Genomic DNA, 19,241 nt, shown 5'->3' with positions numbered 1-19,241 from the left:
TCAGTGCCATAAACCAGACGTCCCTTTCCCCCCACCCAAATGTTTGTAGCATGTTAGGTGCAGATTTAACTAAACTCCTAAACAAGGAAATGACAGTACCCAAAGGAGATGGAGGAATGTCTTGTGTCCAAACCAAATAAAGGAGAAACCATAAATACCAGGGCTCTGAGACATCAACATTTATACTCAGAAGGCTCTTCTTTCTGCTAAACCTGACTCTTTAATCCCCCCAGAGCCTTGCCCTTGAGTACCTCCCTGTGAGTTGAGACTAATGGTCAAACATGAACACCTGGAGTTTTTATCACACCTGCTTCTAAAGAGGTCAACAAAGTTGACTATTGAATGTCCTACTGTCTGCTTTATGAGCTGGACATTGTTTTAGGTTCTGGGGGTAAAAGACAGACACCACACAACTCTTACATTTGTGGAGCTCATAGTCTAGTCAGGGAGATAGTCTATCACCCAAAGAATTTATGATTTGCACAGTGATGTGAGCAGAAGAAACAGGGTGAAGGCCCTGGGGCAGGAAGGAAGAAGGCATGTCAGAGGAATTGAATGGGGTCCTGCTGAATTAGAAGAGTAAAGAGCAGGGTACAGGGTGCCTGGGTGGCTCAGTGGGTTAAAGCCTCTGCATTCGGCTCAGGTCATGATCTCAGGGTCATGGGATCAAGCCCCGCATTAGGCTCTTTGCTCAGCGGGGAGCCTACTTCCTCCTCTCTCCCTGCCTGCCTCTCTGACTACTTGTAATCTCTGTCTATCAAATAAATAAATAAAATCTTAAAAAAAAAAAAAAAGAGCAAAGAGCAGGGTACAAAATGAAGCTAGAGAGGAGAGGAAGGTCAAACCATAGCAAGATGTAGCCACCCTAGTAAATATGGTCCTTATGTGCCATAAAAGAGCAAAAAGAAGCCATTGGAATATTATAAGCAGTGGATTGATGGAATTTGCATTTCAAAAGGATCAGAAGAGATTAAATTGAAGAGACCGTTAAGGAAGCTAGCACAGGTAGTCTGGCAGGAGATGGTACTGGCATGGACCAGTGTGAAAGGCAGTGAAGTGAAGGGAGGTGAATGATGGACCCAAGAGATGGAATGAATCAAGATGAACAAACAACACTTCACATCCAAAACTAGGAAATGCATAGCTCCATTCTTCCTGAAAATAAGTAAATAAACAACATGGGGATTTACAAGCCTTCAAAGATAGAAAACAAAGTTATTTAGTCTTACTGGGCAACACTGATGAATTTATAAACCCATAGTTCTCCATTACAAACTGAGCTTAAAAACTATGTGCCTGGTTTTGATAAGAGCGCCAAGACCATTCAATGGGGAAATGAGTGTTGTCAATGAACAGTTCTGGGGAAACTGGATATCTACCTACAAGGGAATGAAACTGCACCTTACTTAACACTGTATAAAAACATTAACTCAAAATGGATCCAAGACCCACATGTAAGACCTAAAACTATAAATCCTTAGAAGAAAACCACAGGGCAAAAATCTTCACACCATTGCATTTGGCAATGATTCCTTGGATATGACGCCAAAGGCACAGCCAAAAAGAACAGACAAATTGGACTTCATGAAAATGAGATAATTTCATGCATCCAAAGACACTAGCAACAGAATAAAAAAGCAATTCATAGAATGGGAGAAAATATTGGCAAGTCATATATTTGATAAAAGAGTATTAGGTAAAAGGTAAGAACTCTTAAAACTCTATGACAAAAATGATTTGAAAATGGACAAAAGAATAGACACTTCTCCAAAGAAGATATAGGATGGCCAACAAGCGTATTTTGGGCTAAGCTGACAGAGGCTCAATATTGCTAATCATTAGAGGAATACAAATCAGAGCTACAGTGAGATACCACCTCATACCCGTAAGGATGGTCGTTACCAAAAAATCAGAAAATAATATGTTGGTGAGGATGAAGAGGAACGAGAACCCTTCTACCCCATTGGTGGGAATGTACATTGGTGCAGCCACTGTGGAAAACAGTACAGCATTTCCTCTAAACATTTTAAAAGTGATCCACCAATTCTGCTTCTGGTTATATATTCAAACAAACTGAAAGCAGGGTTTTGAAGAGATATTTGCGTGCCCATGTTCATAGCAGCATTATTCGTAAGAACTAAAATAGGAAGCAACCCAGCGTCCATTGACAGATGAGTAGATAAACAAAATGTGGTTTATCTATGCGATTGGATATTATTTAGTCTTAAGAATGAAGGAAATCCTGACACATGCTACAACACAGATGAAACTTGAGGACATTATTGTGAATGAAATATCTTAAGTCACAAAAAGACAAACACTGTGTGATTCCACTTATTAGAGGTACTTAAGAGTAGTCAAAGTCATAGAAACAAGGAAGTAGAATGGTGACTGCCAGGGGCTCTGGAGAAGGGAAAATCGGTGGTTATTGTTCAATGGGGATAAAGTTGCAGGTTCACAAAATGAACAGAGTTCTGAGATGGGTGGCAGTGATGGTGTATTTAATACCATGGAACTTAATATTTAAAAATGGATAAAATGGCAAATTTCATATTAAATGAATTTCACCACCACAACAAAATTGGGGGTAGAGCAAAATGGCACAGATTCAATGATTCACTGTGAAAGGCACAAAATGGAGCTTTACTGCCCATACTCTGATTAGTTAGAAAATAGAATTCCATAATCAATCAAAGTGATTCCATAATCACTTTCAATCATGAAAGTCCAAATTCAAAGGAAAACTATTTACAGAAGCCTAGAGGGCTTTACACCAGCATCAGAGTCAGAAGAGAGTAGGTTCAAATCCCAAATCAGTCACTTCCTGGCAATTTACTAGTAATACCTTCATCCTGACCCTCAGTTTTCTCATCAGTACAATGGAAATGATGAATCCTGTCGTGTAGGGCTATTATAAGGATATGACATAAGGATTAAATGTTGACCATGTGTATAAAGTACCTAGTCCTGAGCCAGGTCTATATGTACGTTAGTTCTTCTCTCCATCAGTGACCCACTGCCCAGCAGGAACAGACACAACAGAAAGAAGGAAGGGTGCTGTCTGAAGATGGGAAAGCTGTGCCATGTCTCCATCCCCAACAGAACAGAAATTCATCTTCAACAGGCACTGCGGATTTAGAATCATAGGAGTGGAGAGATCTCTCAGAAGCCAAAAGATAGGGCAGTGTGTTTCATACATTTTCAGATCACAAAGAAATACATTATAGGCTATGAGCTAGCAATACACTCTGCTATTTTCCACTGGATTTGATTCTATTTCATTTTAAAAAAAAGAAATTCTGGTCACGATTCAAGCAAAGTGATTTTTTTCGACCCTGGGGTCATGACTCACAGTTTGAAAAACACCTGGTTAGGGAATTCATGATTTGCGTCCTTCCAGGAAGCCTTTCTGGAACACCCTCACCCTGTGAAGGTTGTTCCCACATTTGAATTTCCTTGGCTTAAATGCTTCCAGGCTTTGCCTCACCATTTATTCATAACTCTTCTCCTGCCTCCCTAGATACATTCACTGTTGCTCTGTCCTTCCAAATCTACCCACCTAGACCTGTGCATTATTTCACATTCAGGAGACTGAACTGAAGAAGCTGGGATAGGTTAATGTATATTTATGGTAGTGGAGGGAGAGGCAGATGGCCAGGAATTAGCATCTAGTCCAATGGACCTGCTCTGGCTAACCACTGGCTCTGTGCCTTGCACTGTGCAGAGCTCAGGAAGAGGATGGGTTTCTTCCAGATTCCCAAAGCCTTGTAGGTTGGACATGAGCTCAGAGTATGGGAGCAGAGCACACAAGCTTCAGTGTGAAGCCTCGGAGAGCTCCTGAACAGAGATCTGATATGATGAGACCTTTGCCCTGTACAGAAGCAGGTTCCTTAGTGATCAAAGAGCAAGACTCTATTGCCTTAAGGCAGAGGAATGGCCCAGATAGCCTTGCCAGGCTCAGCTTTGTGAAATAACCATGTGCACTGAAAGTTCACCCTCACATGTGAAATGCATAGAGAAGTACAACTCTGTGCAGGCGCCGAATTCCAGGAGGCTGGACAAAGGAATTGGTCTTACCTCTGCTTGAGAGTTTGGCCTTGGAATAGACATTCAAGATGGAAGCCACTGAGAAATCGTGCCGTTGGTGAGTTCACAGCAGCCCGGCAAACGTGGAGAGCTGTGTGCTCGTGGAGGAAGCCGACAGCCCTGGATTTCCAATTTGCCCAATCCAATGAATCTAGTTTTCACCTCTCTGAGCTTCCTTTTCCACACTATAAAATGGACTAATAATAATACCTCTAGAATAGGGTTGTCAGGAACATGGAATGGGATAATATACATAAAGCCCCCCCCGGGTCGTCCTAGGCACATGGGAAGTCTTTAGTAAATGTGAGCCAGAGTTCTTATTTTTCAACACTCGATGCAGCATCCTTGAGGGGGAAAAAGGCAGTCATCTGAAACAGCTTTTCCTCCTTTAAGCCCAAAGGACATAGTTTCCTAGTGAGAAAATGTGGATGTCAGGCCCTGAATGCTCTTAGAATAACAAGTGATTTTATCTCAGGAGTCTCTGTGTGATGCTAACAGGTGACTGCAGATATTGTCACTTGGCTTTTGGGCCTGCAGCTTTGCAGAATGATGCCTCCGGCACTGGCCACATGCCCCATGGGGGGACCTCCCAGGCTCAGAAGACTTCAGCCAGCCTCAGAGTTTTTTAGAAGAAAGTTTTGGGAAATAGTCTCTGGAAGCCTCGTGTCTGCCTTCCGTTTTGTGCCCTAGCTTTCCCACGCATGCCAGAAGCCCTGCCTTGACCTCTGGGAAGGCACACCTCTGGGCTGCTACTCGTACCAACTCCCAAGGTCTTCAGTCTCCATGAAACTGATCTTGACCGACAAGTGGATAGAGATAAAGAAGAAACCCACAGTTATCCCCCACCAACTCTTCAAACTATAGTTCCTCTGGCTGGAAAGAAAGTTTGGGAGGCTACCTGACCCTTGCTGCTATTGCCACTGAACAGGATTACAGCTTCCATGCCTACAGCTTGCCTGGGGGCTGGACAAGAGGGAGAAAAAAGCAAAAGAAAAAACAGAGGGTTACCGCCATTCTCTCTGTCCCTTAGGGTCCCCCTTACTCCTTGGACTAGAAGTAGGGGCTTTTCTTGGGGGATTTTCTCCCTGTGCCCACATGCTATTTCAGGATTCATGTTGCCCTTGAGCCTGGAGTAGGAGATATGGGAATAAAAACCCAGGAAACTCATGGCCTCAATTTTATTTAGAGTTCTGGACTCCTTTCCCAATCCACCTGCTACCACTTACTTTTCAGAGTCCTCAGATAGAAGCTGTGTGCCTTTTCGTCTAGGGTTTTTGGTTGCATTCAGTGGGAGGAATAAGGTGGAGTGTGCTTATTTCTTTTTAACCAGAGCCAGAATCCTCAGGAAACATTTTTTTTTTCCCTTGTGTTGTATTACATTCAACCTCTATGACACTTGATCATCCACAAACGGCATCTATAGAAACTTAGATTGGATTAATTAGGATACCATATTCCTAGATCATGTCAAGTATCCAAGATGTTCACATACTTAGAATGGAATGGAACTGCTTTTTATATTGAGAACAGACACAAAGAGTTTTCAACACTAACTCTTGAGTAAGGAATGAATAAAGAATATCAATTGACTTTTTTCTTCGTGAAAAGTTTAAATGTATATTATCCCACATTATTGACTCCGTCACATATGTGTTTAATTAGGAAATGTATATTACCTACATGTTTTTCAGACTGCATTTTTGTAAATATCTGACTTGATAAGGCAGCTGTTACACTTATTTGGAATCCCTGATCATCACTGCTAGTAGCCTTAAACTTCCTTTCATAGTAGACAATAGAATTTGAAATTAAGTAATTAAGTGTGTATTGCCGAGAAGAAGAACATCCATTTATACGGATCAACTAATTTCCAAAAGTATTGTACACTTAATGGAAAAGGAAGTGATCCACACCTCTAAAAAACACTAGCCGGCCAGCCATTACTTCAGAACACATTATGTACTCAAATACTCACACAGAGCTGATAACACACTGATAAGAAGAGCTAAAGTCCAGAAAATGTTGGGAAATAATTTGGTGATTAAGAACATCACAAAACGGCAGTTATTGGAAATGATAATGTAGATATTTGCATAGTGATAACGTACTGCACAAAATGTTTTTATTCAGCCGGTTATTCATTCTTATAGCCATCACTTATTAAGTGTCTATGATGTATCATCAGTGTGCTAGACACTCTCATATTCATAATTTGTGAGTAACCCCAGGTGTGCTCTGCTTTAACTAAACCTTACACATAAAAAGTCTGAACTGACAGAACAGATATAGAGAGATGTATACAAAGAGAAGTTGCTGAGTTCATCAAATAACAAATTTCAAATTCCTCCCATTTACAAGCATTAATGCTAGCCACATTTAGGGGGGCTAGAGACTCTCTAAGTAAAAGGGCTAAAAGGCATGGTTGGGCTTTGGAATCAGAAACACCTAGATTCAAATCCTTGAAATTATTCTCAACCTCAACTTTATCAGATAACTCTACCTAGGTCAAAGGATTGTGGTCAAGTATGTATGATAAAATGTAGCTCACATTCATAGAACAAACAAGCACATGGCAAGCTTCCACACATTATATATATATATATATATATAGAGAGAGAGAGAGAGAGAGAGAGAGAGTTTATTTGCATTACATATAAAGTGAATTATTTTTCAATGGTTTAGATATGTATCTATATCTATATATAATCTCATATGATATATAATGTCACATATATATATGTATATACATATATATATAATCACATATACGAGTTTGGGCTATTACCTACGATGTTTAAAAAGAATGATTACGTGTAAGAATAAGCTTGATAGAGAATATGTAAGCATCCAATATTTTAATTCTCATGTTTTTACAACTCCTATCCCCTATATGAAATCAATTTAATACCCATCTTATTTTGGGGGCTATTTGTATCTTTATTACTCACTAAGCAACCACCATGTATGTCTGGGCATCTACAGAACCCATAGGAGACATATTCCATGCTCTCACAGACTTTACCTACTAAAAAGACAAGATGTACTTGAAAAGGTAATCTTTTGGAATGAGGATTACTTGTGCTGCTAAACTTTATGCCAGAAAGAGTCAAGTTCATCCATTCTTCAATTCATGTCTCCTTTATTGGGTGGTGGTTTCACTGAGATAAAAATGCTTAAAAAGGGACGCCTGGGTGGCGCAGTTGGTTGGACGACTGCCTTCGGCTCAGGGCGTGATCCTGGAGTCCCGGGATCGAGTCCCACATCAGGCTCCCAGCTCCATGGGGAGTCTGCTTCGCTCTCTGACCTTCTCCTCGCTCATGCTCTGTCTCACTGTCTCTCTCTCTCAAATAAATTAAAAAAAAAAAAAATGCTTAAATGGTTATTTTCTTTCACTTTCAAGTGGGGGTTGAGTCTTTCATTTGAGTGAGCAGAATGCAGATCTGAGATGTCTCCATACTGAGGTAGTTTGGGAAGGCTGTAATCATTTTAAGAGTAATATTATTTGTTAAGTACCTACTGAGGCCTGGGTTCTTTGCTGGATATTTTCACATTTAATCCACACAAAAAGGATGTATTATTACCTTCATTCCACTTCTGTGGTCAGTGAGGCTGAGAAATGCTTAGTAAGTTGCACAAAGCAAAGGAAGCGAAGCCCAGATGTGAATCCAGGAGTGTCTGGTTTTTTTGATATCACTCCTTAGCTCAACTCAAGAATATGTAATGCCATAAAATGCAGATGTCTGCTCCTCTTAAATATCTTCCCTGTTATCCTTTCAATAGGTAAAAGTCTAGTGATTTATGTGTGGCACTTGGACCCCGATCCGCTCACTTCCATCTGTGTTAGACATTGCTAATTAATCATCGCACTTTTGTCCCCAGAAATTGGACTCAGCTTCAGAATGCTTCTGAACACAGCATCCCCAAGCAGTCAATCTCAACCAACTAACCATAATTAACACAAAAATTCTGTTGGACATGTCTCCCATGGCGCTCTGCTAATGACTTTACTAATAGCACATACAATACTATGTTGAAATGATTTGCTTCCTAATTTTTAGTCTTCCCTTTTAGTTTTAGTTGTAAGACTTCAGTGATAGGACCATTCATTTTCCTAAATCTAGCCCCTGTACATAGTATACCACATAATACAATAGGCACCAAGTAAAAGTTTTGTTGGATCAAGTGTAAGTAAACATCTTTGGTTTAAACCTATGTGACAACCAAAATGCTAAACATATATTATTGTTAATAATTAGAATGGCCAGCATTTATTAAGCATTTACTATTTGCCAATATGGAAGTAAACAATTCACATATATTAATTTTTAACTTAAAAAATGATCCCATGAGATAATGATATTATCCCCATTTTATAAATAGCAGTACTGAAATTCAGAAAGCTTAAATGATTTGTATAAGGCCATAGGACCAAACCCACTTATTTTGACCCAAAGCCACACTCTTAGCTACGACACTGGTCATAACAAAAAACCCACAAAAAATGTAATTTTCCACCTCACAGTGCATTTATATAACTGTACTACTGCCTATTACTGGTTTTCTAGAACTTTGCCAGGTGGTCCCCGAACTTTTTTCAAAACTTTGCCAGAAAATTAAGTATCTTCCACTGATCCTCTCTGGGTTCCCCCTGCTAAAACTACAACAACCCACCCCCCCAAACTTGGGAATTAACTGATGAGAAATGGATCACGTTCCCAGAGAAGTCTCTCTCCTTTTCCAGTTTCTTACCACCTAAACCATGTCAGGGTGTACTCTGTGTTGGCCACTGTGACAGGTGCCATGGTGTGATAAGATGATTAAGACTTTTTTCCTGACGTCGGTGTACTCACAGGCCAGGAGGGAAGCAGCTGCAGAATCACAATGGACTGTCATTGAGAAAGGCAGGTAGTGCTTTGGGTGAATGAGGAAGAGACACTCAGTTTTGCCCAAGAAAATCTTGAATGGTGGCCAGCGTTCATCCAGGAGGGAAGAAAGAAGGGCACACCACAGAAAGAATATATGAGACATGTGCTTGAGAGTCCAAATCCAGGCTTTCAAAGTCCTTTGTAGGTACCTCCTACCCCTGTCAACATGATTTAGAACCTTCCAGATCGAACTCTAGTAGGTCTGCCCTGGAACTTCAGAGTTCCAGGCGTTGAGGCTACCATGGTACATATGTTTCCTCCACCAACACATGGAAATATTCTTCTATTTATTTATTATTTTAATGTAGTGATTGATCATGGTTGTTGAAGGGGATCATGAGTTTTTGAGGATTTTAGTGCACCTTTTACATACCCTGAGGGTCCACCTTCTGAAATCAATGAATGCCTCACGAGCATATTCTCTCAGAACTGAGACCTTCAAAAAGAGGCACATAACTTCCCCAATTTCCTATGAAAGACATTATTCTAGTGTCCTCGAGTGACAGATGGTCTAATAATTTGCAAATACGTGCTCCTTACACTCTGAGGTCAGCTCTGTTTTACTTAAGGGTTTTCACTCACATAAGTACCATCTGGAGCCCACATCCTCTATCTTAGCCTTCAAATAAATCCTGATTTACCTCAGAAATATTTGCCAAGAGTCTGCTTGCTAGAAAAATTACCAGTTTATACTCTTTAAGGCATGCCTTTGCAATATATGACACCTAGTAGGCACTTCATAAAAGTCCATAGGGATACTCTCAGGATGCTACAAAAGATACCTGTTGAGACAAAGATTTGGGGGGAACTGAAGCTAATTTTTTTCATTTTCCTTTTTTTTTTTTTTTTTTTTGTTATGCATGTGGGTTAGTGGGCAGTCTGGCAAGATTAAACAATTTTCATTCAGCTGGAGCATCCTAATCCAAATTAAAGCTTTGTGTGCTGCATCAACATTCTGACTCAATACCGCTGAGGTTTCTTTGCCAAACATCTTTTCAGCTCTCAGAATCAGTCAGTCTGGGGCACATTTTGATCTGATGATGTATGTATACAGAAGAATGGATGAATGCTTGAGGATGAACTTCAAATCTTGAAGGAATCATGTGCTATTGTGCTCTTTGAAAAGCCTGAGGAATGCTTGTGTGGGGTCTACCCCAGAGCATGCTGGTGGCATGTCTGTGGCTAACACCTTGCAAAGGGGAATCTGGATGTTGTTGCTCATGTTTTCTCTCTGGAGCAAAAACCAAGGTCATGTAAGATTTCATCAATAATTCCAAGGTGTTATTCAAGCCCAGTCCTGGGTCCACTGCACCCTGGAATATACCTTAAGCATTTGAGCTAAATCACTGAGAAAGGCCAGGAAGCTAAACTACTCTTCTTTTGTGCCAGTCATTTAACCCCCAGTCCTGCCTAGCCTGCCGGGACTGGAAATGGGCCACTCCTGTCCTTTCGCACTGACTTCCGCTTGAGAGCAGGAAAGCATCCCTTTCCTCTTCAAAGTGGACCCGGATGCAGATTCAACTAGTTAACTCTTTTTCAAACTTGATTAATAGTTCTTCAAGTCAATTCCTGGTAAGAGGTGGGTCTTGCATACATTATTATTTTTTTTTTTTTCCGTCAGTAGGGAAGTGAGTAATTCCTAAGGTTTAGACCTAAGGAAGAAAATCTGGAACCTTATCAAGTTCATTACATCTTGGGGGAACAATTATAAATTTTTTTTTATAAATTCACCTAGGAAATCACCCACAATTTCATTATCTAACAATATTGTTTTTCCCATTTTTGTTTTTTAAAAAATCTAGTCTTCTAAATCTTAAAACAGTTAAAGTGGGATAACGACATCTAAAAATTTGCAGAATACATTTCATTACTAAAAATCTTTTAATCATTTTTCTATATCCATAATTCCTAAATATTTTCAAAAACTTGAGATGCAGTGTCACCTAATAATCCACAGAATCCTCCTTGAGAAATGCTACATAAAATCAAACAAGGAACGTTATCAAGGAAGTTAACAGAGAAGGCCCCATTAAGAAAAACCTGGGTTGGAGTCCTGGTTCTCCACCAACCAACCAAATTATAATGAATAATACATGACTATCTGAAATAATAACATTTATTGACCACCTGCTATGTGAAGGGTCTTGCGTGTGTTAATTTCACTTGATCCTAGAACCCCATATGGCTGGTGCTATTAGTATCCTACTTTGCATATGAAGATATAGAGGCTAAGGAAGTTTTCCTGGCTTAAGCTCATAAGGTAAATCAATATGAACTTAACCTGGCCTGTGTCCACTCTACCGATTGAGTTCCCACCCTCCTCCTCTGGCTGTTGAAGACCTGGTTCCCTCACAACCTCCATCCCACCCCCACTACTAGCTCCCTAACCCTGGGCTACTTCTCATTCCCAGCCTTAACACCAACTCTAACACTCATCTCTCCTCTTCACCCTTTATGTTTCCCCCCAAATGCCACTTGTTCCGGGAAGCTTTCCTTGTACTCCATTATACACTCTCTTCATTATATATTCTCTTCATTCAAGTGCACATTTTCATTGAGAAAACTTACAGGAATTAGTTCTTTTTGTAACTCTGAGTTCATTATCCATCTCCCTTGCTAGACTGTGGCTCCAAAGTGCCCTCACATCTGTATTTCATCCAACAACGTGAATAAGTGACTCATTAATGACATGTCATTCTCAATTCTTGAGTCAGCAATATGGTCAGTTCCCATTAGCTCATTTCTAAACCAGTGGCTTTCAGCATGACAAAAGGGAAGACAAAAGATGCATGAAACTGCTACGTTAAACTGCAGGACTTTGGGTGGGTGACCTTGAGAAGGAGCAGGTTTTGAAAGCCACTCCATTCTCTGTTCCTTTCAGAACAGAAGCTTGAATCTGTACACACAATTTCTGCTAAGAGAGTTAGTGGATGGCTGTGGAGGGAGGGCATTTACAAGCCTTTTCCAGCAACATGAAGCTTTAAGTCCTTGGAATTATCCCCAAACAAAAATTTGGTCTCGGCCACCTAGCTTCTCCCACTCTGGTGAGTCAGGTAGAAGAGTGGGGTTAAGTGGTCCTAGAGGGTGTTGTTCTAAAGTTCACATTCTCCTGTAAGGGGCACCACTGCTTCAGTTTACATGGCCAAATAAAGGAAATGTTGCATCAAAACTTGTATTGAAAACTCACAATACAAATGAGTATATTAGTGAGGCTGGGAGGTCCTGCAGGGAGAAAAAAATCTCTATTTCATTTTGTTTAGTTCCTACGTTTATTTGGCGATGTTTAATCATAGCATGTTGTCTTGGATTAGACTGTGCCAGAAACGGACCCTGAGATAAGGATTTAAGTACAAGAAGGTTTATTTGGGAGGTGAATTTATAAAAAGCCTCAGGAGCAGGGAAAGGAAGTGAGCTTGGAAAGGGAAGAAGGCCAGTCCTCCAAATTCACCTTTGGAGGCAACTGGAACTCTGCCTTGCTGGGGACCCATGGGGCGGGCCCACCACAGAGGTGATCTGTCTCAGGAGTAAGGAGGCTGGATTTTATTCACCAGCACTCATCGGTCACACACTGAGGGCCACTGGCTCCCTTCTATGTCTGGCCTGCTCTGCATGGTATCTAGAGAAAGATGGCAGGTGCTCACAACAGACCACTGGTTGTCATACACAGGAACTGTGAGTGCCACAGGGAGATGGGTGGGAGCATGTCTTCCACACCGGTGTCCCTCTTTACTTTTTGCTTTTTCACATAGGGTCCTCATTCATACCTGGTGGAAATAGTACTTGAGGACCAAAATTGGTTCACTGAGTTCCCAGAAGCTACCTTCTAGCCGAACACATGGAGCCAATGCTATGCTATAGTTTGTGAAACCCCAAAGGGAATTCCTGTAAATGCCACCAAATACCAAACATGTAAATCTCCAGACAGCAGAAAGTTCCTTGGGAGATCATAACTTTTGGGATGTTACATCAAAAAGCCACCTACAGATCCAAACTTAGAATCAGGTTCTACTCAGGCTGTCTGCGAAAGAGAAAAGTTCTCTTCCCCACTGCCAAGGGCACAGCGGATGCCATACTAACAGTGCCCTATGTATGGTGATGGCAGGCTGCATCTACAACAAGCTAGAGATTGTCATATGGAGGCACAGAAAAAGACACAGAGCTCTGAGGACCCCACTTGTATGGACTGTCTTACATTCTAGCAAAGTCAGACAATACAATACCAACAGACCAACAGAGAAAATGTTCAAGATGGTGGTAAAGGTTATGAAGTCATCTAAAAGGATAATGGGAGAAAGAGTAGCTGGGGAAGAATTACTTAAGGCTCAGTGATCTGGAATGGCATCTTTGAGGGGTAGAATATGACCTGACCCCTCCTTGCTTCAGTGGAGGAGAGAGAAGGGGATTTTAGGAGGACAGAAGAGCAAGTTCAAAGGCCCTGGGATGGGAATTTGATTGGAGTATTTAAGGACAGGGGCCTGGAGCACCCTGAATGAAGGGGAAGCGTACTAACAGTAAGGTTGGCAAGGAAGGTCATAGCTGGAGCATGCTGGGTTGAACTTTGGTGTGTTTTTCCATCTGTTTCACTGCTCTTAAGGAAGAAAAAAACCCCAAAGCATCAGAGAACATTTGCTGAGTATCAAATGATACTCCCATGTTCTAGATTTCTGAGAAAACTAAGGAAATTCATCGAATTCTATCTCCAGACAGCCATCCTAGTGGTCTCATCTCATTTTTCAGCATCTCTCACCAAGATCTCAAATGGCCTCACAGATTAAAACCAGCCCCTAAAAACTGAATGCTGACCTGCTCTTCCAAAGTTTTATGTCCCAGTCCCAGAAAGCAATAATGTACAGAAACAGGGCACACTGTTGCTAGGACCCACTTCTTGCTGGGAGGAAGTCTGCTGGGTCTATGCCATCTGGTCTAACCAATGGCTTCAGTTCAACCCCTTGAGGCATACCCAAGGTGGCCCCTTCTGGACTGCCATTCGCTGACTCTGTATCAGGGATACCCAGTGGTGCAGCCACAAGGCTCACTCAGGTTGTCCCCTGAGGACGATACTGTGGAGTCTGTCTCAGGACTTTGTAAGGCTTTGTCAGGCAAGAGAAGGCTGGTTCTTCACTCTTAGCAAAGCCAGGGGCAGGAGATGAGGGGAAAGAAGAGGTCAAATCTTGGCCTTTGGGGATAGGGACATCACAACAGAGGACTCTGCCATGCTGCAGGAGCCTGAGTTTTATCCCACAGCTGGTTACTGTGCACCAGAAGGATGCAGACAAAGCAGGGCTTTCCTAGGGAAGTGAGTAAAACCTGGGCCCTGCCCTCAAGGGGCTACCCTAGAAGAGACAGAAAGCTGGCTACTCCTGGTCATACCAGGCAGAATGAAAGCAGGGGCAAAAGGGACATTCAGAGAACTTCAGGAGAGTACGGGGAAGAGAAATTAATAAGCTCACTGCCTTTCTTTGGCTTGACTTTATGGCTCCCTTGTCACACTTATGACTCAGGCTTTTTTAACTGAGGGAAAGGCGACAGTACGTCAGGCAATAACAGAGCACTATTGTCAAGAGATGAGGGGAAGTGAGAAGGACAGGAAAACAGCTCATGAAGAGCTGGAACAATGTCCCCTATTCTGCAAAATGACAGCAGCTCTGAGGGCAAGGTCTTGAGAGATCTTCTCACAAGGGGGTTCTCTCTCCCACTATCACTGTCTTCACCTTGTGCTTCTGCTGTTCCCTCTGCATCTGGGTCTTTCTCTCAAGATCTTGTTTTTAACAGACCCCCTAGACAGACAGTCTGTTGGGTGTGAAGATCAACTCTTCCACTTCCACTTAACCTTGGGCAGGTTGCTTTACCTCTATGTGCCTCAATTTCCTTATCTGTGACAGGTGGATAATAATAGTACCTACCTTAAATGGACTTTGTGAAGATTAAATTAGTTAATACACAGAGACAGAATGACACTATTTCTATCATGAGGCTGGGGTTCCCTAACTGTGGTCAGGGTAGTAGGCTCTCTTGGACAAAATGGCTCTTTACCAATTCCATTTACTTGGAAGGCAGCTAGGGATATTAGAAGTGCAAGGTCTCCTGAATGCTTAGAATCTCTTAGATTCCTTTCTTCTATATCACAGCATGTTTCAAAACAAATTTTAAAACTTACATCCTATCATAAAATAATACAGGTTCATTAAAAACTGTTTAAGAAAAAAAAAAAAAAAGGGCACCTGGGTAGCTCAGTTGGTTGAGGGACCGCCTTCAGCTTAGGTCATGATCCTGGAGTCCCAGGATCGAGTCCCACATCGGGCTCCCTGCTTGGGAGTCCGCTTCTCCAGCTGACCTCTTTCCTCTCCTGCTCTCGCTCATTCTTTCTCTCTCTCTCTCTCTCTCTCTCAAATAAATAAAGTCTTTAAAAAAAAAGAAAGAAAAGGAAAAAAATAGTCCAACAAATAGCAGATGAAAATTACAGAGTAGAGGACATATGATTTGAGGGCAACTCTCCTGACCATACAGTAATCCTGCTTAAGCCATGTGGTTTGCACTGCACTGACCTTGCTGCAGGCCTGGGCCAGCAGACTGGGCAGACTCTCTCCTGGGGCTTCTGCTGGAGCTACTGAAAGACACTCTTTTCTTCTGGGACCCACAGGACAAAGGATGAATATGTTTGAAGATTCCGATGGTGAAGCTTCGGAATAGAGAAGAAAGCAGATTCTAGATTTCTGGGAGAATAGAAAGAAACATGGAAAATGCAAGCTCTCCAGTGACAGGTGAGGACCTAGATCCAGCAATACCTGAAACTATAACATTTATTTATTGGCCAAAAAGTCATATGAGCCAATATGTTTCTTCTATAGATTCTTTTAACTTCAACTAGTTTCAGCTGAGATTCAGTTAGTTGTAAATGAAATAATTTTGACCAACCATCCAGAAATGACCACATTTGCATGTATGTATACTACCTTCCAGTCTTTCTTTCTCTTTCAAGCTCTCTGCATAGTTTTTTTTTTTTTTCTAATGAGAGGGGATCTTAACCTACAAATTTTAATATATTTTTCCTTCCTGATCCTGTTACAAAATTTAGTACTTCTGGTTAGCATCTAAGTCTTTTGAGAGAGGACAGAAGAAATTCTGCTGCCCCCACACCCTCCCCTGTCACTCTTCTGCCCCCTGGAAGGTATTTCAGAGGGCAAGGGGCTATCCTATGATACTCATGGATTGGCAGCTCCTTCCATGCTCCGTTCTATAGTACCGGGCTGAAGACCATCAGCTTTGATAGAGACTTTGGCCTTAGGTCAGCTTGGACTCTTGCCTGGTCTTTCAAAGCACTTTCCTTTTAAAGCCTCCAAACCCAGCATTTTCCAAAAACATCTTACTGCCTTTTTTTTTTTTTTTTTAAAGTGGAGAGAAATTCAAGGGTGAGCATGCTGTATATTAATGGTGGTCTAGAGACAAGCAACATGGACCAGAGTTTCAGGAATCCAAAAAGAGATGCCCAGAATGCATTTGACTGCCAAAGTACCATTCGGGGCATAATTGAAAATTGAAATGCTGTAATGACATGGTCAAAATTATACCTGCGATTCCTAAAGAAAATCAGAGGTGGAGTAGCCTTTGCTCTGTAATTGGCATGCTCAGATAATGCAGGCTGCAGAACATTTGCTAATAATTCTACTGCTGGCTTGCTTGGCTTATAGCTCAAGAATAACAGTGAAGTTTGTTTTGCTAATCTCTCCTCCGGATTGTGAATTATTTGTTTTCATTATCTTAAACATAAACTGGAAAGAAAAATCCAACGCAGGGGGAATTTTTATAAGAGAACACTCGCGTTGTCTTTGGATATGGACGCCACACTTAATTTAATAAAAACCAAAGCAGACCACGTTGGAAGCTCTAACAGAGGAATGTGTTTATAATGAGGGAAGTGCCACAGGTCAGAAATCAAACATGGGCTTCGAAACTGTGGATTACGGTCATACCCACTGTTTCTTATTCTGCGGGGCGCTTCTGAGCAAGTCACATCAGCTTTCCAGGCTGTGACTGCCTTCCTCTGCCTCGAGCAGCAGCAATCACGCCAGCTCTGCCCATCTGAGAGGCGGTGAAGAACTCAGGAGATCTTAGAGGATTCAGATTTCTTTTACAAACACAAGACTATAACACTGTTCTAATATTCAGATAGTGTTCTCTAGAATTTTTTAAAATATTTATTTATTTGACAGAGATCTCAAGGAGGGGGAGAGGCAGGCAGAGAAAGAAAGAAAGAAAGAGAGAGAGGAGGAAACAGGCTCCCCACTGAGCAGACAGCCTGATGCAGGGTTTGATCCCAGGACCCTGGGATCATGACCTGAGCCCGAAGGCAGAGGCTTTAACCCACTGAGCCACCCAGGTGCCCCTGTTCTTCAGAATTTAGAGTGCTCACACATCAAGCAGATGATGTTGTTGTAATTCTGAGCCATCATCCCCACTCTGTAGATCACAGATGTCCGCTACTGGAGTAGAAAGAGATTCCGTCTTAAAGTCAGGGAGTCAGAGAGTTTAACCTCAATGCTGGCTGTGTGACCTTAGGCAAGTTAGTGACCTCTTTGGTCTTGGCTACATCCTGTATGCAAGGGGGATGAAGAAACACCTGACACCTGCCTAGCCGCTTGCAACCTTTCTGCTAGAGAGCAGGAAACATGTGTATGTACAGTAAGCAGCCACAATCAAGTATGAAGGTCAAATAGGCTGATAGAGGAGTACAGCAATTATAATAACATTGTAATAGCTATTTTGTTTTGTTTTGTTTTTAAACCAATGTCTCTGCCTCGGGCGCCATTCTAAAACCTTTACATGCATGAGATAAGGGACACTTGTAGCAGTTCTGTGAGGAAAAGGCTGTCATTTTCATTTTAGGGATGAGCAAACTGAGGCACACAGGGATGCAATATCTTACCCAAGGCCATCCAGCTAATAAGCGGCCCCGTTGGGGTATGGCGCAGGAAGTCTGGCTCCAGAGCCTGCCCTGGAAAACATTATACTGCATTGTCTCTCTAATTGCTACTGTGTATTGAGCGCTTACTGTGTGAGCTTTTTCTTCTAAGTAGTTTACAATGATTAAGTCAACGTTCTCAGCAAACCTTGGTTAGAGTTTTAGTTTAGTTTTAAAAAAATGATGCCCAGTAAAAATTGTCAGATAAATGACAATTTCTTATTATAAGCATGTCCCATGCAATATTTGGCATATACTTATGCTAAGAACATGTTTGTCTGAAATTAAAATTGAAATTTAATTGGGCATTCTATATTTTATCTGACAACCCTACCTTGAGAGGAGGTGGAAACTAATCTAGTTCCTTATACTGAGTGGACTTCAGAAAATAGTAATCTCTATCATTATTGGTATTTTCAGGTTATTCATTCTGATATCTGCTTTCAGTTGTTCCTCTAACCAACTAAAATCAGAAGCTATATGCATAAAGAAAATAATTGTGATATATTAATAAAACAAATTAATAGTGTCTCTGGAACTCTTTCACAGAAATTGTCTAAGTGATGGAGCCTCATGGCGATCCTGTAAATATTATGCCTATTTAATAATGGGAAAACTGAGTCTTGGAGCCATTAAATAATTTGCCCTAGGGTACAGAAATTAAAGAAAAAAAGTCTAAATTAGAAGGAGCCCATGGGTGGCTCTGTCAGTTAAACATCCAACTCTTGGTTTCATCTCAGGTTGTGATCTCAGGATCATGGGATCGAGCCCCACATCGGAGTCCGTGCTGAGTGTGGAACCTGCTTAAGATTCTCTCTCTCCCTCTCTCTCTGTCCCTCCCCCTGCCCAGTTCACACATGTGTCTACTCTCTATCTTAAAAAAGAAAGAAAGGAAGGAAGAAAGAAAGAAAGAAAACTAAATAGTGTATCACATTGTGGTCTCTAGGGTATGCGAGCTATGTTATGTTATTGCATATCAGGTTTTATAATGAAGAAAGTTGGTAGGAGTCTGGATTCTTGCCCCAATTTCCATTAATGGCAGAACACATCTGAAAACTCAAAGCTCAGTCATCACTATAAAACCAATCTTTTTTCAAAAGAAAAGGCAGAGAGAAAAAAATCTTCAAAATCACTATTAAGTCACTAATAGTGACTTAAATGATGCCACAGGATCATCTCACATACTTTTTTCTTGCCCCCAGTTAATACTCTTTCCTTGCCACGGTGCCACCACTCTCATGGCTGGAGAGTTTCTATTGATTGAAAAGCTT

At 41.4% G+C, this 19,241-nt stretch overlaps 1 long non-coding RNA gene across 3 annotated transcripts in view; it reads left to right on the top strand.

Annotated features, from left to right (window-relative positions):
* LOC122909289 overlaps positions 1-19,241 on the top strand; it is a 311,611-nt gene that overhangs the window by 215,982 nt on the left and 76,388 nt on the right. For all 3 annotated transcript variants that reach the window (XR_006385116.1, XR_006385115.1, XR_006385114.1), the window contains exon 3: positions 15,652-15,772. This is a non-coding gene — a long non-coding RNA (uncharacterized LOC122909289). The remainder of the gene's footprint in view (positions 1-15,651; positions 15,773-19,241) is intronic.

Source organism: Neovison vison, chromosome 6 (genome assembly GCF_020171115.1).
Source record: "Neovison vison isolate M4711 chromosome 6, ASM_NN_V1, whole genome shotgun sequence".
Classification (NCBI taxonomy): domain Eukaryota; kingdom Metazoa; phylum Chordata; class Mammalia; order Carnivora; family Mustelidae; genus Neogale; species Neogale vison.
Note: the sequence above shows the minus strand (reverse complement) of the source record. Positions and strands in the feature narration are given on the sequence as shown.